The sequence below is a fragment of the Bufo bufo genome, chromosome 4 (assembly GCF_905171765.1).
Source record: "Bufo bufo chromosome 4, aBufBuf1.1, whole genome shotgun sequence".
Classification (NCBI taxonomy): domain Eukaryota; kingdom Metazoa; phylum Chordata; class Amphibia; order Anura; family Bufonidae; genus Bufo; species Bufo bufo.
In genome coordinates this window covers 527,539,176-527,562,778 of record NC_053392.1, presented here as the reverse complement: position 1 = coordinate 527,562,778, position 23,603 = coordinate 527,539,176, and positions in this window count along the sequence as shown.

Sequence of the window (23,603 nt, the reverse complement as noted above, 5' to 3'; positions counted from 1 at the left end):
GGTTGCTTTGTGGAGCAGGGACAGACTGTTAGGGACACCAAACGCTAGCTAATAGGGCCACAAAAGTCCTTTTAAGGTGTGCTATCCATAGGTGTGATATACTGAGGGGTGTGATCTGCTTAGAAAGTATATTATAGTGCATTTGCATTGTGCAGCAGTTGTGTGTGGTTCTGCTGCGATACCGCAGCTATATAGAGGGACAAACGCTATTGGATTAACTAATTGCAACTGGTGTGATATACCTGTTGACCCCCAAAAAATGATTTAGGGGTGCAATATACCAGCTTCCACAAAATCCTGATTAAGTGGTTTGATATACCAGCTTCTACAAAATACTGATTGAGGGGTGCGATATACCTGCTTCCACCAAATATTGATTGAGGCCTGCGATATACCTGCTTCCACAAAATACAGATTGAGGGGTGCGATATACCTGCTTTCACAAAAAACTGATTAAGGAGATAGATATACCTGCTTCCACCAAACATTGATTGAGGCCTGCGATACACCTGCTTCCACAAAATGCTGATTAAGGGGTTTGATAAACCTGCTTCCACAAAATACTGATTGAGGGGTGCAATATACCTGCTTCCACAAAATATTGATTAAGGGGGCTAATATACCTGCTTCCACAAAATACTGATTAAGGGGTTTGATATACCTGCTTCCACAAAATACTGATTGAGGGGTGCGATAAACCTGCTTCCACAAAATACTGAATAAGGGGTTTGATATACCTGCTTCCACAAAATACAGATTAAGGGGTGCGATATACATGCTTCCACCAAATATTGATTAAGGGGTTCTATATACCTGCTTCCACCAAATACTTATTGAGGCCTGCGATACACCTGCTTCCACAAAATACTGATTGAGGCCTGCGATACACCTGCTTCCACAAAATACTGATTGAGGGGTGCGATATACCTGCTTCCACAAAATACTGAATAAGCAGTTTGATATACCTGCTTCCACAAAATACAGATTGAGGGGTGCGATATACCTGCTTCCACCAAATATTGATTAAGGGGTTCTATATACCTGCTTCCACCAAATACTGATTGAGGCCTGCGATACACCTGCTTCCACAAAATTCTGGTTGAGGCCTGCGATACACCTGCTTCTGCAAAATACTGATTGAGGGGTGTGATATACCTGCTTCCGCAGAATACTGATTAAGGGGTTTGATATACCTGCTTCCACAAAATACAGATTGAGGGGTGCAATATACCTGCTTCCACCAAATATTGATTGAGGCCTGCGATACACCTGCTTCCACAAAATTCTGATTGAGGGGTGCGATACACCTGCTTCCACCAAATATTGATTACAGGGTTCTATATACCTGCTTCCACAAAATACTGATTAAGGGGTTCTATATACCTGCTTCCACAAATTACTGATTGAGGGGTGCGATATACCTGCTTCCACCAAATATTGATTGAGGCCTGCACTACACCTGCTTCCACAAAATACAAATTGAGAGGTGCGATATACCGGCTTCCACCAAATATTGATTAAGGGGTTCTATATACCTGCTTCCACCAAATACTTATTGAGGCCTGAGATACACCTGCTTCCACAAAATACTGATTGAGGCCTGCGATACACCTGCTTCCACAAAATACTGATTGAGGGGTGTGATATACCTGGTTCCACAAAATACTGAATAAGCAGTTTGATATACCTGCTTCCACAAAATACAGATTGAGGGGTGCGATATACCTGCTTCCACCAAATATTTATTAAGGGGTTCTATATATCTGCTTACACCAAATACTGATTGAGGCCTGCGATACACCTGCTTCCACAAAATTCTGGTTGAGGCCTGCGATACACCTGCTTCTACAAAATACTGATTGAGGGGTGTGATATACCTGCTCCTCAGAATACTGATTAAGGGGTTTGATAAACCTGCTTCCACAAAATACAGATTGAGGGGTACGATATACAAGCTTCTACCAAATATTAATTAAGGTGTTCTATATACCTGCTTCCACCAAATATTGATTGAGGCCTGCGATACACCTGCTTCCACAAAATTCGGATTGAGGGGAGCGATACACCTGCTTCCACCAAATATTGATTACAGGGTTCTATATACCTGCTTCCACAAAATACCGATTAAGGGGGTTTGATATGCCTGCTTCCACAAAATACAGATTGAGGGGTTCTATATACCTGCTTCCACAAATTACTGATTGAGGGGTGCGATATACCTGCTTCCACCAAAAAATTATTAAGGGGTTCTATATACCTGCTTCCACATAATATTGATTGAGAGGTGCAATATACCTGCTTCCACCAAATATTGATTGAGGCCTGCGATACACCTCCTTCCACAAAATACTGATTGAGTGGTGTGATATACCTGCTTTCACAATATACTGATTAAGGGGATTGATGTACCTGCTTCCACCAAATATTGACTGAGGCCTGCAATACACCTGCTTCCACAAAATACTGATTAAGGGGATTGATATACCTGCTTCAACCAAATATTGATTGAGGACTGCGATACACCTGCTCCCACAAAATACTGATTAAGGGGATTGATATACCTGCTTCCACCAAATATTGATTGAAGCCTGCGATACACCTGCTTCCAAAAAATACTGATTAAGGGGTTTGATATACCAGCTTTCACCAAATACTGATTGAGGCCTGCGATATGCCTGCTTCCACGAATACTGCCCTTCTCTAGGGAATTTGGCACAGGGTCATTTTGAAAATGACAGGCAGAGGAAGAGGCAGACCATTCCGCAGGGGTGGTAGGAGTTGGGCAGGGGCACCAGGCCGGAGCCTAAGTGGGAAGTTGGAGAAGGTGCGTGCGATTAAGTCAAAGGACGCACCAGAGTTGGCTGAGTGGCTCACTCAGTCTTCCGCTTCTGCACCCTCCTCATCCTCTGTATCTGCACCCTCCTTACTCTTTGCTGTGTGCACCCCCAAAAGACACCACCACCACCATAGCCCCTCCGCTCGAGTCAGAGGAATTATTTTCAAATCCAGACCTTACCAAAGCGCAGCCATTCTTGGCATCAGATGAGAAAGAGGAGGTAGCAATGGCCTCCACCCAGCGGTCTGACGACAGTACCCAGATTAGCCCAAGGAGGGCGGTCCCCGCTGTTGCTGCCTACTCCGAGATCTCTAATGTCAGTGGTGGTGAAGGTGACGATGATGACATGTCAATGGACGTCACGTGGGTGCCCACAAGAGAGGAAGAGGAGGGGAGTTCAGAGGGAGAGACAGAGCTGCAGATAGGGAGGAGAAGGAGGAGAAGCAGGCAGAACTCGCAGTGCGCCGGAGACAAAAATCAGAATGCAAATGTATCTGGAGTGAGGCATCCACCGTGCATGGTCACATCTTGCGCTCCCAGGACGCCGGCAAATTGCAGTGTGTGCTTTTTTCTAATGTGTCAGCTGCTGACAATAGTGTTGCCATCTGCAGTCTGTGCTGTCAACGCATAAGTCACGGTAAGCCCAATACTCACCTAGGGACGACCGCCTTAAGAAGGCACCTGGCCTCCCATCACCAAGCTTAGTGGGAGCAACGCCATCAGAACCCACAAAGCCACACTCCAGGAGCTCCACGTCCTGCCTATTCTCCTCTCTCCTCCCATTTGTCCTCCACTCCACCTTCCACCGTGCCGTCATCGCGTTCATCTGGCAGAAGGCAGGCTTCTGTGGCCCAAATGTTCGAGCGTAAAAAGTTGATGACTCCAGATAATCCTCTTGCCCAACTGCTGACCGCTGGCTTGTCAGGACTGCTAGCACACCAACTACTGCCATATAAAGTGGTGGACTCGGAGGCCTTTAATAAATTTGGATCCATTGGCACACCGCAATGGAAAGTCCCTGGAAGGAAATATTTCTCCCAGAAGGGCATCCCAGAGCTATATGGCCACGTTCAGCGGCAAGTGAATCTATCTCTGGCACACAGAGTCGGTGCCAAGATACATCTGACCACAAACACATGGTTTATCAAACACGGGCAGGGAAGGTACATAACTTTTACTGCCCACTGGGTGAACCTTCTGATGGTTGTCAAGCATGTAACCCGTGGCACCCGTGTGGATTTGGTGTTACCGTCAGAGATTGCATGCAGGCCTGCCTCTTCTTCTCCTCGTCCATCCTCCGTCTCCTCCTCAGCTGACTCCTCCTTTTCCACTGCTACCGTCTCTTCCGCTGAACCCCCCAAGCTCCCCAGAATCTATTTGACGTGCCAGGTAAGACGTTGCCATGCTGTGGCTGTTGTGCCTGGAAGCCAAGAGCCACACTGGTCCTGCACTGCTTTCTGCTCTGCGGTCACAGGCCGATCAGTGGCTTACCCTGCTCAATTTGACAGTTGGTAAAGTGGTGTGCGACAACGGTGCCAATCTGCTGAGTGCACTGAAACAGGGCAAAATGACACACATGCCGTGCATGGCACACGTCCTGAACTTAGTCGTGCAGCGATTCATTGCCAAATACCCCGGGGTCCAGGACATCTTGCGGCAAGCCAGGAAAATCTCTGGCCATTTTAGAAGATCTTAGATGGCCATGGCTCGCCTTGCTGACATTCAGCGGCGGCACCACCTGCTCGTCAGACGTCTGATTTGTGAAAGCCCGATGCGCTGGAACTCCACCTTGTATATGCTTGATAGGCTGCTCCAGCAGCAACGTGCCCTTAACCACTACCTGTACGAACTCTGCAGCAGGACAGGTTCTGGGGAGCTTGGTTTCTCTTCACCGCGCCAGTGGTTGCTCATGCACGACGCATGCAGACTTCTACGGCCATTTGATGAGATCACAAAACTGGTCGGTTGCAGCCAGGGCGCCATCTGTGACATTGTACCTTATGCCTTCTTTCTGGAGCGTGCTTTGCGTCGTGTCATTAATCAAGCCATCGAGGAGCAGGAGCTGGAAGATGAGGAAGTTGCAATGCTGAATGAATTCCCAGGGGGGCTACTCCATCTGAGAAAAGTCAGCAGGAGTGTGAAGAGGAGTCAGAGAAGGATGGTGGCTGGGGGGAGGAGGAGCAAGAAGAGCAGGCTTTGAGGGGGATTTTAATCTTTTCGGGGATCCCTGGTGTTGTCCGTGGCTGGGGGGAGGAGACCGAGGACGACATTCTCCTGGGCGATGAGCAAGAGCCAGGCCGTTTCACAGCTTCCAATTTAGTTCAAATGGGGGTCTTCATGCTCCAGTGTTTAAAGAGGGACCCCGGTATAGAAAACATGAAGGGCAAGGAACAGTACTGGGTGGAAACGTACTTAGACCCCAGTACAGACATAAAATGGCGGACATGCTACCAGCATCACAGAATGCAGCATTTCCAGGCCTTGCTGTGAGAGATGCTGCATTCTGCTGTGGTGGGCGCTGGCAGAGGAATTTCCACCAACAGCGAAACAGCTGCGGATACCAACCCTACCGCGCCTGCAAGAAGAGGGCGGTTTGAAGATGTGTTGGTCACTTCGGATATGAGATCATTCTTGCATTCAACCCATCGACAGCCGCCCTCCCTATCCAGCCAAAGGGAACGCGATGTGGACGCTCTGAGAAGCGAGGAACCCCTGGACTACTGTGTGTGCAGGCTTGACCTGTGGCCAGAGTTGGCACAATTTTCCATAGAACTCTTGGATGGCCCCTCATCGAGTGTCCTGTCCGAAAGGACGTTCAGCAGAGCAGGGGGGATTGTGACTGATAAGCGCAATCGCCTAGCTCACGACAGTGAGGACTACCTCACATTTCTAAAAATAAATGAGGCATGGATCTCGGAAGAATTTAACACCTGTGGCGACCACGTGTATTTGAATTTCCTCATGCCAGCCCACACATATCCGCCACCACCCAGAACAAAGAATGGTCCTTGTCTTATGTATTTACAGCGGCATAAAAGGCCTTTTCTGTCAGGTGAATGCCTAATTTTTGGGGCCTAGACTCCAGTGGCCTACAGTAAAAATTATATCCAGTGACCGCCTTATGTACCTCCAAGACACATAGTCACTAGTTCTTTTCTGTCAGGTGAATGCCTAATTTGTGGGGCCTGTACTGGCCCACAGTAAAATTTCTAGCCAGCAACTGCCTATTGTGTTTCCAGCCACATCATCAAAAGTTCTTTTCTGTCAGGTGAATGCCTAATTTTTGGGGCCTGTACTGGCCTACAGTAAAATTTTTAGCCAGTGACCGCCTAATGTACCGCCAGCCACATAATCACAAGTTCTTTTCTGTCAGGTAAATGCTTAATTTTTGGGGCCTGTACTGGCCTACAGTAAAATTGTTATCCACTGACCGTCTAATATACCTCCAGCCACATAATCAATAGTTCTTTTCTGTCAAGTGAATGCCTACTTTTTGGGGCCTGTACTGGCCTACAGTAAAATTGTTATCCACTGACAGTCTAATATAGCTCCAGCTACATAATCACTTGTTCTTTTCTGTCAGGTGAATGCCTAATTTTTGGGGCCTGTACTCCACTGGCCTACAGTAAAATTGTTATTTAGTGACCACCTAATGTACCTCCAGCCACATAATCACTTGTTCTTTTCTGTCAGGTGAATGCCTAATTTTTGGGGCCTGTACTCCACTGGCCTACAGTAAAATTGTTGTTCAGTGACCACCTAATGTACCTCCAGCCACATAATTACTTGTTCTTTTCTTTCAGGTGAATGCCTAATTTTTGGGGCCTGTACTCCACTGGCCTACAGTAAAATTGTCATTCAGTGACCACCTAATGTACCTCCAGCCACATAATCACTTGTTCTTTTCTGTCAGGTGAATGCCTAATTTTTGGGGCCTGTACTGGCCTACAGTAAAATTGTTATCCACTGACCGTCTAATATACCTCAGCCACATAATCACTTGTTCTTTTTTGTCAGGTGAATGCCTAATTTTTGGGGCCTGTACTCCCCTGGCGTACAGTAAAATTATTATTCGGTGACCGCCTAAAGTACCTTCAGCCACATAATCACTTGTTCTTTTCTGTCAGGTGAATGCCTAATTTTGGGGCCTGTACTGGCCTACAGAAAAATTGTTATCCACTAACCGTCTAATATACCTCCAGACACATAATCACTTTTTCTTTTCTGTCAGGTGAATGCCTAATTTTTGGGGCCTAGAAACATAGAAAAATAGAATGTGTCGGCAGATAAGAACCATTTGGCCCATCTAGTCTGCCCAATATACTGAATACTATGAATAGCCCCTGGCCCTATCTTATATGAAGGATGGCCATATGCCTATCCCATGCATGCCTAAACTCCTTCACTGTATTTGCAGCTACCACTTCTGCAGGAAGGCTATTCCATGCATCCACTACTCTCTCAGTAAAGTAATACTTCCTGATATAACTTTTGAACCTTTGCCGCTTTAATTTAAAACTATGTCCTCTTGTAGCAGTTTTTCTTCTTTTAAATATTCTCTCCTCTTTTACCTTGTTGATACCCTTTATGTATTTAAAAGTTTCTATCATATCCCCTCTGTCTTGTCTTTCTTCCAAGCTATACATGTTAAGGTCCTTTAACCTTTCCTGGTAAGTTTTATCCTACAATCCATGTACTAGTTTAGTAGCTCTTCTCTAAGCTCTCTCCAAAGTATCAATATCCTTCTGGAGATATGGTCTCCAGTACTGCGCACAATACTCCAAATGAGGTCTCACTAGTGCTCTGTAGAGTGGCATGAGCCTGTACTCCACTGGCCTACAGTAATATTGTTATTCAGTGACCGCCTAATGTGCCTCCAGCCACATAATCACTTGTTCTTTTCTGTCAGGGGAATGCCTATTTTTTGGGGGCCTGTACTCCCGTGGCCTAAAATAAAACATTTTGAGAGTTTTCCTTTAAGACGCATAAAAATGGCCCCTGATTAAAATACATATTTTTGCTATTGATCCCCCTCTGGTATGTCACTGTCCATGTTGTGGACTATTTCTTCTAGTAAGTATTTGGTGGCTGCAAATATGACCTTAAGGTTTTTCATTTTCGCCTGGCATTAAAATGAATGGGGCCCAGCGCGAACATTTGATTGCGAACGCGCGAATCCAGAAATTCCTTTTAGGCCACTGTATACTATTAACATTTACAGGATTTTAAGTGTGTTTAATGATGCTTTTAGCAGTCACTTAACAGCTTCATTAAGCCTCATACTAAGTTTTCATGATTAATAAGATTCCTGGATAATCAGGCTTATTTCTAGGAAAGTGATTTTTCTACTTGGAAATACTATTCTAACACCTCTTGTTCTTTGCAATCATTACAGCATTTGAGTACCATCAAAGGTAAAGGCCAATTATTTTTATTAACACAACGTTATTCTGTGGAACACAACAGTGATTTACCCTGAGATAATTCTCAGCCTAATATCGGTCCAATAAATTAAAGCATTTCACTCTAGCACAGAACAGCATAATCAACAGTTCCTAGAAATATTTCAGAAAAGATCCCACTGTCAGGAGAACTGGCAAATATTACTCATTGTAATGCCGATTCTCGGCGAACCCAATCTCTATACACTAGAGTAACTGACTAGTCAAAAAGTTTTAATTTTGATATCATTAAAAATTGTAGAAGTATAATGACCATATATTAGAAGATCGATGAGTAGTGATCTTGTACTGCCAGTGAAAGTGGAAATCACAGCTCAAGCTGTCACGCCCTGCCCTGTGTGTGTTCTGAGACGATCTGTCAGAGTTGCTGCACGTGACTCGATCTGACAGTTTTGTTTTGGGTTTGAACAGAATCCCACCTCCTATCAGGTGTGGTTCGTTTGGTCATTGGGGAGGCTATTTATTCCTTCCCCTCCCTATAGCCTTTGTGGGTTATATGTCTTCCTTGTTTGTGTGCTGGAAGTTTTGGTGGATTGTCTGCTCCAACTGATCTAAAGATAAGGCCTTTTCCCTTTTCCCTTCAGTGTCTGTTTTTACTAGGCCCCTAGAGTGATGCTAGCTCCTTCGGTGGTTGAAGGAGCTGGTAGTCTCTTTCCCTTTTCCCTACTGCTGAGGGTTTGGCCCAGTGTGTTTTAGCTTAGGTACGTGGGCATGTGCATATCTACCATCGAGATATGCACATGGGCATAGCAGCGTAGGGAAAGTCTTTTAGGGATTGCTAGGAGGTGACCCCTTTGTTCCCTAGCTTTTGGGGCCTAGTCAGTTGTTTTGTTTGCTTTGCCGTTTGCTGTTTCCTTCCCTTATCTTACCTACCGTGACATTATAACCCGCCCTACTGTCATTTTTTGCAAAATGGAGACTATTGATGCTTTGGTTGATCGCATGCAGGGATTGTCTTTGGAGGTAGCGGACCTCCGCAATTCGGTTGCACAGTATCAGAGTACTTTGGTGTCTGGTGCTGCCGGAGGAAACCAGGTCTGCCTGGAACCTAAGGTCGCTCTCCCTGATAGGTTTTCTGGGGAAAGTGATAACTTTGTCCGGTTCAGGGAGTCCTGTAAATTATATTTTCGTCTGCGTCCGATTTAATCTGGAGACGAAAACCAGAGAGTTGGGATTATTATTTCTCTGTTAAAAGTGACGCTCAGTCCTGGGCTTTTTCTCTGCCGACCGGTTCTCAGCCCCTCCGGTCGGTGGATGAATTTTTCGAAGCCCTGGGTCTGATTTCTGATGACCCTGACCGGGTCTCTATGGCTGAATCTAAGTTGTGCAGCTTGTGCCAGGGAGAACGTACTGCTGAGTCGTATTGTGCGGAATTTAGAAGATGAGCGACTGACTCGGAGTGCAATGATCCTGCACTCCGTAGTCAGTTCTGTCAGGGATTATCTGAGAGATTAAAAGATGCCCTTGCATTTCATGAAAAACCTGATTGCTTGGAGGCGGCCATGTCTTTGGCCGTACGGATTGATAGGCTTCTTAGGGAGAGATGCAAGATTCCCTTCGGGCAGGGGGTACTGCCTGGTGGTGACACCTGAATTAGGGGCTGGAGAGGAGCCTATGCAATTGGGCCAGGTTACTTCTTGCTCTGGTAAGGGAATTTTTGGAGGCTGAATAGACTGTGTTTCTTCTGTGGTAAAGAAGGTAATTTCGTTAATGTGTGCCCTTTTATTAAACCTCGAAGTGGTAATGAAAAACAAATAGGGGATCCCTTCAAAGAAAAGAAAAAACTCCCTTACTCTTGGTAGTGTGAATGGGGAGTCAGAGCAGGCATATTTGTATCCTACCTGCAGTACCCGATTCCTCCTGCCAGCCATGGTGGCGCTAGACTCTGTAAATTTTTTGTTAAAGGTGTTTGTTGACAGTGGCGCAGGGGTTAATCTTATTGATTTTCAGTTTGTTCCCTGTCATGGCTTTAAAACTACCGCATTAAGCAAAGAGATACCTGTGTTTGCTATAGATTCCGCCCCCTCTCGCAAAGATGTCTAGCATATATTGTTCAGGATATTCATTTAAAGGTGGGTGATTCTCATGTTGAGTTCATTTCCTGTTTTGTTATGAAAGGTTTGCCTGCTCCGATGGTTCTGGGTTTACCATGGTTGATAAAACATAACCCTACCATTGACTGGCAAACAAGACAAATCAGGAATTGGAGTGAATTTTGTATGGACAACTGTCTTTTGCCTCTATTTCGGGGGTGGTCACTAAGGTGTTGCCTCAGTTTCTTTCTGATTTTTTTGGATGTATTCTCGGAGGGCGGAGTTCAGGAGTTGCCCCCTCACCGGGAGTATGATTGTCCGGTCAATCTTATCCCCGGAGCAAAATTGCCAAAATCTCAGTTATAGAATCTTTCTCAACCCGAAAGAGTAGCTATGCAGGAGTACATTGCCGAGAGTTTGGCAAAGGGACATATTAGACCATCTAAGTCTCCTATGGCCGCTGGCTTCTTTTTCGTAAAGAAGGGCGGATTCCTTAGACTGTGCCTAGATTTCCGGGAACTGAATCTCATTACAGTCCGTGATCCTTATCCCCTTCCCTTGATTCCGGATCTTTTTGATCAGATTGTTGGTGCTAAGGTGTTTTCTAAGTTGGATTTAAGAGGAGGTTATAATCTGATCAGAATCAGGGAAGGAGATGAGTGGAAAACGGCCTTCAATACCCCCGAGGGTCACATCGAGAACCTAGTCATGCCCTTTGGTTTAACTAATGCTCCAGCAGTCTTTCAGCACTTTATCTATGACATTTTTCATCATTTGGTGGGGAGGTTCGTGGTTATTTATCTCGATGACATACTAATTTATTCTCCCGATATGAAGACTCATCAGGATCATTTGAGACGAGTGTTATTATTCCTTCAGAAGAATAAATTGTATGCTAAGTTAGAAAAATGTGTGTTTGCTGTTCAGGAGCTGCCGTTTTTGGGGTACTTGCTTTCTGCTCCGGTCTTCGTATGGATCCGAAAAGGTCAGTGCGTTACTTGAATGGGATCGTCCGGAGAATCAGAAAGCCCTGATGCGGTTTTTAGGATTTGCTAATAACTACAGAAATTTCATCCTGAATTATTCCACCATTGTCAAAAAAATGACAAATATGACTAGGAAGGGCGCTGACTTCTCTATCTCAACCTGATGTGTCTCAACCCTTCATTGTGGAGGTTGACGCGTCAGAAGTGGGAGTCGGAGCAGTCTTGTCGCAGGGTCCCTCTCCTAGCAAATGGCGCCCGTGTGCTTTTTTCTCCAAGAAACTCTCGGCCGCCTAGAGAAATTCTGATGTTGGGAATAGAGAGTTGTTGGCCATCAAATTGGCCTTTGAAGAGTGGCGCCATTGGCTAGAAGGGGCTACCTATCCGATTACGGTATTTACTGACCATAAGAATCTGGCCTACCTGCAATCTGAAAAGCGTTTAATTCCTACCAGGTTCAATTTTGTGGTCACCTATCGCCCTGGGATTAAAAATTGCGGGACATCCTGGAAGTAGATACACTGTAGATCTTATTTCCCAGAGATTCTGGTGGCCTGGGTTGCGTAAAAGTGTTGAGAGTTATGTAGCAGCTTGTGAGACCTGTGCACGCGTGAAGGTGGCGCACACTCGGCCATCAGGATCCCTTCTTCCTTTGTCCATCCCATCTCGTCCTTGGACGCATTTGTCCATGGACTTCATTACTAATTTGCCGAGTTCCTCTGGGAAAACTGTGATTTTGGTGGTAGTGGACCGCTTCAGCAAGATGGCTCACTGATGTGGCGTCTCATAGGGGGACGCAATTTTTTTCCAGGTTTTGGAGGGCGTTTTGCATTCGTCTGGGTATTCAGTTGTCTTTCTCTTCGGCTTTCCATCCTCAGTCGAATGGTCAAACTGTGCGCACTAACCAGAACCTGGAGACTAGAGTTGAGCGAACACCTGGATGTTCGGGTTCGAGAAGTTCGGCCGAACTTCCCGGAAATGTTCGGGTTCGGGATCCGAACCCGATCCGAACTTCGTCCCGAACCCGAACCCCATGGAAGTCAATGGGGACCCGAACTTTTCGGCACTAAAAAGGCTGTAAAACAGCCCAGGAAAGAGCTAGAGGGCTGCAAAAGGCAGCAACATGTAGGTAAATCCCCTGCAAACAAATGTGGATAGGGAAATGAATTAAAAAAAAAAAAAATAAAAATGACCCAATATCAATTGGACAGAGGTCCCATAGCAGAGAATATGGTTTCACGTCAGCAGAGAATCAGTCTCTTCATGCCATAGCAAAGAATCTGGCTTCATGTCAGCACAGAATCAGTCTCTTCATGCCATAGCAGAGAATCTGGCTTGATGTCAGCACAGAATCTGTCTTCATGTCATAGCAGAGAATCAGGCTTCACGTCACCCATCACTGGAACAGGCCACTGTCACACATTTAGGCCCCGGCACCCAGACAGAGGAGAGCGGTCCCGTAACAGAGAATCTGGCCTTATGTCAGCGCAGAATCTGTATTCATGTCATAGCAGAGAATCAGGCTTCACGTCACCCACCACTGGAACAGGCCACTGTCACACATTTAGGCCCAGGCACCCAGGCAGAGGAGAGAGGTCCCGTAACAGAGAATCTGGCCTGATGTCAGCACAGAATATGTCTTCATGTCATAGCAGAGAATCAGGCTTCACGTCACCCACCACTGGAACAGGCCACTGTCACACATTTAGGCCCAGGCACCCAGTCAGAGGAGAGAGGTCCCGTAACAGAGAATCTGGCCTTATGTCAACACAGAATCTGTCTTCATGTCATAGCAGAGAATCAGGCTTCACGTCACCCACCACTGGAACAGGCCACTGTCACACATTTAGGCCCAGGCACCCAGGCAGAGGAGAGAGGTTCTGTAACAGAGAATCTGGCCTTATGTCAGCACAGAATCTGTCTTCATGTCATAGCAGAGAATCAGGCTTCACGTCACCCACCACTGGAACAAGCCACTGTCACATATTTAGGCCCCGGCACCCAGACAGAGGAGAGAGGTCCCGTAACAGAGAATCTGGCCTTATGTCAGCGCAGAATCTGTATTCATGTCATAGCAGAGAATCAGGCTTCACGTCACCCACCACTGGAACAGGCCACTGTCACATATTTAGGCCCAGGCACCCAGGCAGAGGAGAGAGGGCCCGTAACAGAGAATCTGGCCTTATGTCAGCGCAGAATCTGTATTCATGTCATAGCAGAGAATCAGGCTTCACGTCACCCACCACTGGAACAGGCCACTGTCACACATTTAGGCCCAGGTACCCAGGCAGAGGAGAGAGGTCCCGTAACAGAGAATCTGGCCTTATGTCAGCGCAGAATCTGTCTTCATGTCATAGCAGAGAATCAGGCTTCACGTCACCCACCACTGGAACAGGCCACTGTCACACATTTAGGCCCCGGCACCCAGACAGAGGAGAGCGGTCCCGTAACAGAGAATCTGGCCTTATGTAAGCGCAGAATATGTCTTCATGTCATAGCAGAGAATCAAGCTTCACGTCACCCACCACTGGAACAGGCCACTGTCACACATTTAGGCCCAGGCACCCAGTCAGAGGAGAGAGATCCCGTAACAGAGAATCTGGCTTGATGTCAGCACAGAATCTGTCTTCATGTCATAGCAGAGAATCAGGCTTCATGTCACCCACCACTGGAACAGGCCACTGTCACACATTTAGGCCCAGGCACCCAGGCAGAGGAGAGAGGTCCCGTAACAGAGAATCTGGCCTTATGTCAGCGCAGAATCAGTCTTCATGTCATAGCAGAGAATCAGGCTTCACGTCACCCACCACTGGAACAGGCCACTGTCACACATTTAGGCCCAGGCACCCAGGCAGAGGAGAGAGGTCCCGTAACAGAGAATCTGGCCTGATGTCAGCACAGAATCTGTCTTCATGTCATAGCAGAGAATCAGGCTTCACGTCACCCACCACTGGAACAGGCCACTGTCACACATTTAGGCCCAGGCACCCAGTCAGAGGAGAGAGGTCCCGTAACAGAGAATCTGGCCTTATGTCAGCACAGAATCTGTCTTCATGTCATAGCAGAGAATCAGGCTTCACGTCACCCACCACTGGAACAAGCCACTGTCACATATTTAGGCCCCGGCACCCAGACAGAGGAGAGAGGTCCCGTAACAGAGAATCTGGCCTTATGTCAGCGCAGAATCTGTATTCATGTCATAGCAGAGAATCAGGCTTCACGTCACCCACCACTGGAACAGGCCACTGTCACATATTTAGGCCCAGGCACCCATGCAAAGAAGAGAGGTCCCGTAACAGAGAATCTGGCCTTATGTCAGCGCAGAATCTGTATTCATGTCATAGCAGAGAATCAGGCTTCACGTCACCCACCACTGGAACAGGCCACTGTCACACATTAAGGCCCAGGTACTCAGGCAGAGGAGAGAGGTCCCGTAACAGAGAATCTGGACTTATGTCAGCGCAGAATCTGTCTTCATGTCATAGCAGAGAATCAGGCTTCACGTCACCCACCACTGGAACAGGCTACTGTCACACATTTAGGCCCCGGCACCCAGACAGAGGAGAGCGGTCCCGTAACAGAGAATCTGGCCTTATGTCAGCGCAGAATCTGTATTCATGTCATAGCAGAGAATCAGGCTTCACGTCACCCACCACTGGAACAGGCCACTGTCACACATTTAGGCCCAGGTACCCAGGCAGAGGAGAGAGGTACCGTAACAGAGAATCTGGCCTGATGTCAGCGCAGAATCTGTCTTCATGTCATAGCAGAGAATCAGGCTTCACGTCACCCACCACTGGAACAGGCCACTGTCACACATTTAGGCCCAGGCACCCAGGCAGAGGAGAGAGGTCCCGTAACAGAGAATCTGGCCTGATGTCAGCACAGAATCTGTCTTCATGTCATAGCAGAGAATCAGGCTTCACGTCACCCACCACTGGAACAGGCCACTGTCACATATTTAGGCCCAGGCACCCAGGCAGAGGAGAGAGGTCGCGTAACAGAGAATCTGGCTTCATGTCAGCACAGAATAAGTCTTCATGTCATAGCAGAGAATCAGGCTTCACGTCACCCACCACTGGAACAGGCCACTGTCACACATTTAGGCCCCGGCACCCAGACAGAGGAGAGGTTCATTCAACTTTGGGTTGCCCCGCAATATAATGGTAAAATGAAATTAAAAATAGTATTGAATGAGGAAGTACCCTGGAGTAGAGTAATAAATTGTTAAGGGGAGGTAGTTAATATCTAATCTGCACAAGGGATGGACAGGTCCTGTGGGATCCATGTCTGGTTCATTTTTATGAACGTCAGCTTGTCCACATTGGCTGTAGACAGGCGGCTGCGTTTGTCTGTAATGACGCCCCCTGCCGTGCTAAATACACGTTCAGACAAAACGCTGGCCGCCGGGCAGGCAAGCACCTCCAAGGCATAAAAGGCTAGCTCTGGCCACGTGGACAATTTGGAGACCCAGAAGTTGAATGGGGCCGAACCATCAGTCAGTACGTGGAGGGGTGTGCACAGGTAATGTTTCACCATGTTAGTGAAATGTTGCCTCCTGCTAACACGTTCCGTATCAGGTGGTGGTGCACTTAGCTGTGGCGTGGTGACAAAACTTTTCCACATCTCTGCCATGCTAACCCTGCCCTCAGAGGAGCTGGCCGTGACACAGCTGCGTTGGCGACCTCTTGCTCCTCCTCTGCCTTCGCCTTGGGCTTCCACTTGTTCCCCTGTGACATTTGGGAATGCTCTCAGTAGCGCGTCTACCAACGTGCGTTTGTACTCGCGCATCTTCCTATCACGCTCCAGTGTAGGAAGTAAGGTGGGCACATTGTCTTTGTACCGGGGATCCAGCAAGGTGGCAACCCAGTAGTCCGCACACGTTAAAATGTGGGCAACTCTGCTGTCGTTGCGCAGGCACTGCAGCATGTAGTCGCTCATGTGTGCCAGGCTGCCCAGAGGTAAGGACAAGCTGTCCTCTGTGGGAGGCGTATCGTCATCGTCCTGTGTTTCCCCCCAGCCACGCACCAGTGATGGGCCCGAGCTGCTTTGGGTGCCACCCCGCTGTGAACATGCTTCATCCTCATCCTCCTCCACCTCCTCCTCATCCTCGTCCTCCTCGTCCTCCAGTAGTGGGCCCTGTCTGGCCACATTTGTACCTGGCCTCTGGTGTTGCAAAAAACCTCCCTCTGAGTCACTTTGAAGAGACTGGCCTGAAAGTGCTAAAAATGACCCCTCTTCCTCCTCTTCCTCCTGGGCCACCTCCTCTTCCATCATCGCCCTAAGTGTTTTCTCAAGGAGACATAGAAGTGGTATTGTAACGCTGATAACGGCGTCATCGCCACTGGCTATGTTGGTGGAGTACTCGAAACAGCGCAACAGGGCACACAGGTCTCGCATGGAGGCCCAGTCATTGGTGGTGAAGTGTGTCTGATCCGCAGTGCGACTGACCCGTGCGTGCTGCAGCTGAAACTCCACTATGGCCTGCTGCTGCTCGCACAGTCTGTCCAGCATATGCAAGGTGGAGTTCGACCTGGTGGGTACGTCGCATATGAGGCGGTGAGCGGGAAGGCCGAAGTTATGCTGTAGCGCAGACAGGCGAGCAGCGGCAGGGTGTGAACGCCGGAAGCGCGAACAGACGGCCCGCACTTTATGCAGCAGCTTTGACATGTCGGGGTAGTTGCGAATGAACTTCTGCACCACCAAATTCAGCACATGCGCCAGGCAAGGGATGTGCGTCAAACCGGCTAGTCCCAGAGCTGCAACGAGATTTCGCCCATTATCGCACACCACCAGGCCGGGCTTGAGGCTCACCGGCAGCAACCACTCATCGGTCTGTTGTTCTATACCCCGCCACAACTCCTGTGCGGTGTGGGGCCTGTCCCCCAAACATATGAGTTTCAGAACGGCCTGCTGACGTTTACCCCGGGCTGTGCTGAAGTTGGTGGTGAAGGTGTGTGGCTGACTGGATGAGCAGGTGGAAGAAGAGGAGGAGGAAGCTGAGTAGGAGGAGGAGGAGACAGGAGGCAAAGAATGCTGCCCTGCGATCCTTGGCGGCGGAAGGACGTGCGCCAAACAGCTCTCCGCCTGGGGCCCAGCCGCCACTACATTTACCCAGTGTGCAGTTAGGGAGATATAGCGTCCCTGGCCGTGCTTACTGGTCCACGTATCTGTGGTTAGGTGGACCTTGCCACAGATGGCGTTGCGCAGTGCACACTTGATTTTATCGGACACTTGGTTGTGCAGGGAAGGCTCGGCTGTCTTGGAGAAATAGTGGCGGCTGGGAACAACATACTGTGGGACAGCAAGTGACATGAGCTGTTTGAAGCTGTGTGTGTCCACCAGCCTAAATGACAGCATTTCATAGGCCAGTAGTTTAGAAATGCTGGCATTCAGGGCCAGGGATCGAGGGTGGCTAGGTGGGAATTTACGCTTTCTCTCAAATGTTTGTGAGATGGAGAGCTGAACGCTGCCGTGTGACATGGTTGAGATGCTTGGTGACGCAGGTGGTGGTGTTGGTGGTACATCCCATGTTTGCTGGGCGGCAGGTGCCAACGTTCCTCCAGAGGCAGAGGAAGAGGCCGAGGCGGCGGCAGCAGCAGCAGAAGAGGCCGAGGCAGCAGCAGAAGAGGCCGAGGCGGCAGCAGCAGAAGTGGCAGCAGGGGGAGCCTGAGTGACTTCCTTGTTTTTAAGGTGTTTACTCCACTGCAGTTCATGCTTTGCATGCAGGTGCCTGGTCATGCAGGTTGTGCTAAGGTTCAGAACGTTAATGCCTCGCTTCAGGCTCTGATGGCACAGCGTGCAAACCACTCGGGTCTTGTCGTCAGCACATTGTTTGAAGAAGTGCCATGCCAGGGAACTCCTTGAAGCTGCCTTTGGGGTGCTCGGTCCCAGATGGCGGCGGTCAGTAGCAGGCGAAGTCTCTTGGCGGCGGGTGTTCTGATTTTGCCCAATGCTCCCTCTTTTGCTACGCTGTTGGCTCGGTCTCACCACTGCCTCTTCCTCCGAACTCTGAAAGTCAGTGGCACGACCTTCATTCCATGTGGGGTCTAGGACCTCATCGTCCCCTGCATCGTCTTCCACCCAGTCTTGACCCCTGACCTCCTCAGTATGCACACTGCAGAAAGACGCAGCAGTTGGCATCATCAGAGACGTGCTGAGGTGGTATTCCCATGTCCTCATCATCAGGAAAAATAAGTGGTTGTGCGTTAGTGCATTCTATCTCTTCCACCCCTGGGGAAGGGCTAGGTGGATGCCCTTGGGAAACCCTGGCAGCAGAGTCTTCAAACAGCATAAGAGACTGCTGCATAACTTGAGGCTCAGACAGTTTCCCTGATATGCATGGGGGTGATGTGACAGACCGATGGGCTTGGTTTTCATGCGCCATCTGTGCGCTTTCTGCAGAAGACTGGGTGGGAGATAATGTGAACGTGCTGGATCCACTGTCGGCCACCCAATTGACTAATGCCTGCACCTGCTCAGGCCTTACCATCCTTAGAACGGCATTGGGCCCCACCAAATATCGCTGTAAATTCTGCTGGCTACTGGGACCTGAGGTAATTGGTTCACTAGGACGTGTGGCTGTGGCAGAACGGCCACGTCCTCTCCCAGCACCAGAGGGTACACTAACACCACCACGACCATGTCCACGTCCGCGTCCCTTATTAGATGTTTTCCTCATTGTTCCCGTTCACAACAATTTTGAGAATGGCAAATTTGGGAATGCTTTTTCAACCCAGAACAAAAAGTCTGCTTTTACGGTCACTACAAATAACTTGACCAGCTAAAACTGTGCAGATTTGGTTGAATAGAGATGTGAGACCTGTTTTTTTTTGCGCTGTGTGACAGTTATAGGTTTAATCACAGAATGACACTTCTATCAGCACGCTAGCGTGTGTCTTAGGTTTTTCTGAATGACACTATCAATACCTTCAATGTAAGATTTTCTTTTTGGGATAGATTTCAAGTAGGCCTCAAATACCACAAACTAGTTATTTTCAGAATGGCAAATTTGGGAATGCTTTTTCAACCCAGAACAAAAAGTCTGCTTTTACGGTCACTACAAATAACTTGACCAGCTAAAACTGTGCAGATTTGGTTGAATAGAGATGTGAGACCTGTTTTTTTTTGCGCTGTGTGACAGTTATAGGTTTAATCACAGAATGACACTTCTATCAGCACGCTAGCGTGTGTCTTAGGTTTTTCTGAATCACACTATCAATACCTTCAATGTAAGATTTTCTTTTTGGGATAGATTTCAAGTAGGCCTCAAATACCACAAACTAATTATTTTCAGAATGGCAAATTTGGGAATGCTTTTTCAACCCAGAACAAAAAGTCTGCTTTTACGGTCACTACAAATAACTTGACCAGCTAAAACTGTGCAGATTTGGTTGAATAGAGATGTGAGACCTGTTTTTTTTTTTGCGCTGTGTGACAGTTATAGGTTTAATCACAGAATGACACTTCTATCAGCACGCTAGCGTGTGTCTTAGGTTTTTCTGAATCACACTATCAATACCTTCAATGTAAGATTTTCTTTTTGGGATAGATTTCAAGTAGGCCTCAAATACCACAAACTAGTTATTTTCAGAATGGCAAATTTGGGAATGCTTTTTCAACCCAGAACAAAAAGTCTGCTTTTACGGTCACTACAAATAACTTGACCAGCTAAAACTGTGCAGATTTGGTTGAATAGAGATGTGAGACCTGTTTTTTTTTGCGCTGTGTGACAGTTATAGGTTTAATCACAGAATGACACTTCTATCAGCACGCTAGCGTGTGTCTTAGGTTTTTCTGAATGACACTATCAATACCTTCAATGTAAGATTTTCTTTTTGGGATAGATTTCAAGTAGGCCTCAAATACCACAAACTAGTTATTTTCAGAATGGCAAATTTGGGAATGCATTTTCAACCCAGAACAAATGTCTGCTTTTACGGTCACTACAAATAACTTGACCAGCTAAAACTGTGCAGATTTGGTTGAATAGAGATGTGAGACCTGTTTTTTTTTGCGCTGTGTGACAGTTATAGGTTTAATCACAGAATGACACTTCTATCAGCACGCTAGCGTGTGTCTTAGGTTTTTCTGAATCACACTATCAATACCTTCAATGTAAGATTTTCTTTTTGGGATAGATTTCAAGTAGGCCTCAAATACCACAAACTAGTTATTTTCAGAATGGCAAATTTGGGAATGCTTTTTCAACCCAGAACAAAAAGTCTGCTTTTACGGTCACTACAGATAACTTGACCAGCTAAAACTGTGCAGATTTGGTTGAATAGAGATGTGAGACCTGTTTTTTTTTTGCGCTGTGTGACATTTATAGGTTTAATCACAGAATGACACTTCTATCAGCACGCTAGCGTGTGTCTTAGGTTTTTCTGAATCACACTATCAATACCTTCAATGTAAGATTTTCTTTTTGGGATAGATTTCAAGTAGGCCTCAAATACCACAAACTAGTTATTTTCAGAATGGCAAATTTGGGAATGCTTTTTCAACCCAGAACAAAAAGTCTGCTTTTACGGTCACTACAGATAACTTGACCAGCTAAAACTGTGCAGATTTGGTTGAATAGAGATGTGAGACCTGTTTTTTTTTTGCGCTGTGTGACATTTATAGGTTTAATCACAGAATGACACTTCTATCAGCACGCTAGCGTGTGTCTTAGGTTTTTCAGAATCACACTATCAATACCTTCAATGTAAGATTTTCTTTTTGGGATAGATTTCAAGTAGGCCTCAAATACCACAAACTAGTTATTTTCAGAATGGCAAATTTGAGAATGCTTTTTCAGCCCAGAACAAAAAGTCTGCTTTTACGGTCACTACAAATAACTTGACCAGCTAAAACTGTGCAGATTTGGTTGAATAGAGATGTGAGACCTGTTTTTTTTTGCGCTGTGTGACAGTTATAGGTTTAATCACAGAATGACACTTCTATCAGCACGCTAGCGTGTGTCTTAGGTTTTTCTGAATCACACTATCAATACCTTCAATGTAAGATTTTCTTTTTGTGATAGATTTCAAGTAGGCCTCAAATACCACAAACTAGTAATTTTGAGAATGGCAAATTTGGGAATGCTTTTTCAACCCAGAACAAAAAGTCTGCTTTTACGGTCACTACAAATAACTTGACCAGCTAAAACTGTGCAGATTTGGTTGAATAGAGATGTGAGACCTGTTTTTTTTTTTGCGCTGTGTGACAGTTATAGGTTTAATCACAGAATGACACTTCTATCAGCACGCTAGCGTGTGTCTTAGGTTTTTCTGAATGACACTATCAATACCTTCAATGTAAGATTTTCTTTTTGGGATAGATTTCAAGTAGGCCTCAAATACCACAAACTAGTTATTTTCAGAATGGCAAATTTGGGAATGCTTTTTCAACCCAGAACAAAAAGTCTGCTTTTACGGTCACTACAAATAACTTGACCAGCTAAAACTGTGCAGATTTGGTTGAATAGAGATGTGAGACCTGTTTTTTTTTCCCGCTGTGTGACAGTTATAGGTTTAATCACAGAATGACACTTCTATCAGCACGCTAGCGTGTGTCTTAGGTTTTTCTGAATCACACTATCAATACCTTCAATGTAAGATTTTCTTTTTGGGATAGACTTCAAGTAGGCCTCAAATACCACAAACTAGTTATTTTCAGAATGGCAAATTTGAGAATGCTTTTTCAACCCAGAACAAAAAGTCTGCTTTTACGGTCACTACAAATAACTCGACCATCTAAAACTGTGCAGATTTGGTTGAATAGAGATGTGAGACCTGTTTTTTTTTTGCGCTGTGTGACAGTTATAGGTTTAATCACCTCCGGACCGCCTAACGCAGGATCGCGTTCCGGAGGTGGCAGCGCTGCGCACAGTCACGCATATACGCGTCATCTCGCGATGGCCGAGATTTCCTGTGAACGCGCGCACACAGGCGCGCGCGCTCACAGGAACGGAAGGTAAGAGAGTTGATCTCCAGCCTGCCAGCGGCGATCGTTCGCTGGCAGGCTGGAGATGTGTTTTTTTTAACCCCTAACAGGTATATTAGACGCTGTTTTGATAACAGCGTCTAATATACCTGCTACCTGGTCCTCTGGTGGTCCCCTTTGTTTGGATCGACCACCAGAGGACACAGGTAGCTCAGTAAAGTAGCACCAAGCACCACTACACTACACTACACCCCCCCCCCCGTCACTTATTAACCCCTTATTAGCCCCTGATCACCCCTGATCACCCCATATAGACTCCCTGATCACCCCCCTGTCATTGATTACCCCCCTGTCATTGATCACCCCCTGTAAAGCTCCATTCAGATGTCCGCATGATTTTTACGGATCCACTGATAGATGGATCGGATCCGCAAAACGCATCCGGACGTCTGAATGAAGCCTTACAGGGGCATGATCAATGACTGTGGTGATCACCCCATATAGACTCCCTGATCACCCCCTGTCATTGATTACCCCCCTGTCATTGATTACCCCCCTGTAAAGCTCCATTCAGACGTCCGCATGATTTTTACGGATGCACTGATAGATGGATCCGATCCGCAAAACGCATCCGGACGTCTGAATGAAGCCTTACAGGGGCATGATCAATGACTGTGGTGATCACCCCATATAGACTCCCTGATCACCCCCCTGTAAAGCTCCATTCAGATGTCCGCATGATTTTTACGGATGCACTGATAGATGGATCCGATCCGCAAAACGCATCCGGACGTCTGAATGAAGCCTTACAGGGGCATGATCAATGACTGTGGTGATCACCCCCCTGTCATTGATTACCCCCCTGTAAAGCTCCATTCAGATGTCCGCATGATTTTTACGGATGCACTGATAGATGGATCGGATCCGCAAAACGCATCCGGACGTCTGAATGAAGCCTTACAGGGGCATGATCAATGACTGTGGTGATCACCCCATATAGACTCCCTGATCACCCCCCTGTAAAGCTCCATTCAGATGTCCGCATGATTTTTACGGATGCACTGATAGATGGATCGGATCCGCAAAACGCATCCGGACGTCTGAATGAAGCCTTACAGGGGCGTGATCAATGACTGTGGTGATCACCCCATATAGACTCCCTGATCACCCCCCTGTAAAGCGCCATTCAGATGTCCGCATAATTTTTACGGATGCACTGATAGATGGATCCGATCCGCAAAACGCATCCGGACGTCTGAATGAAGCCTTACAGGGGCATGATCAATGACTGTGGTGATCACCCCCCTGTCATTGATCAACCCCCTGTAAAGCTCCATTCAGATGTCCGCATGATTTTTAC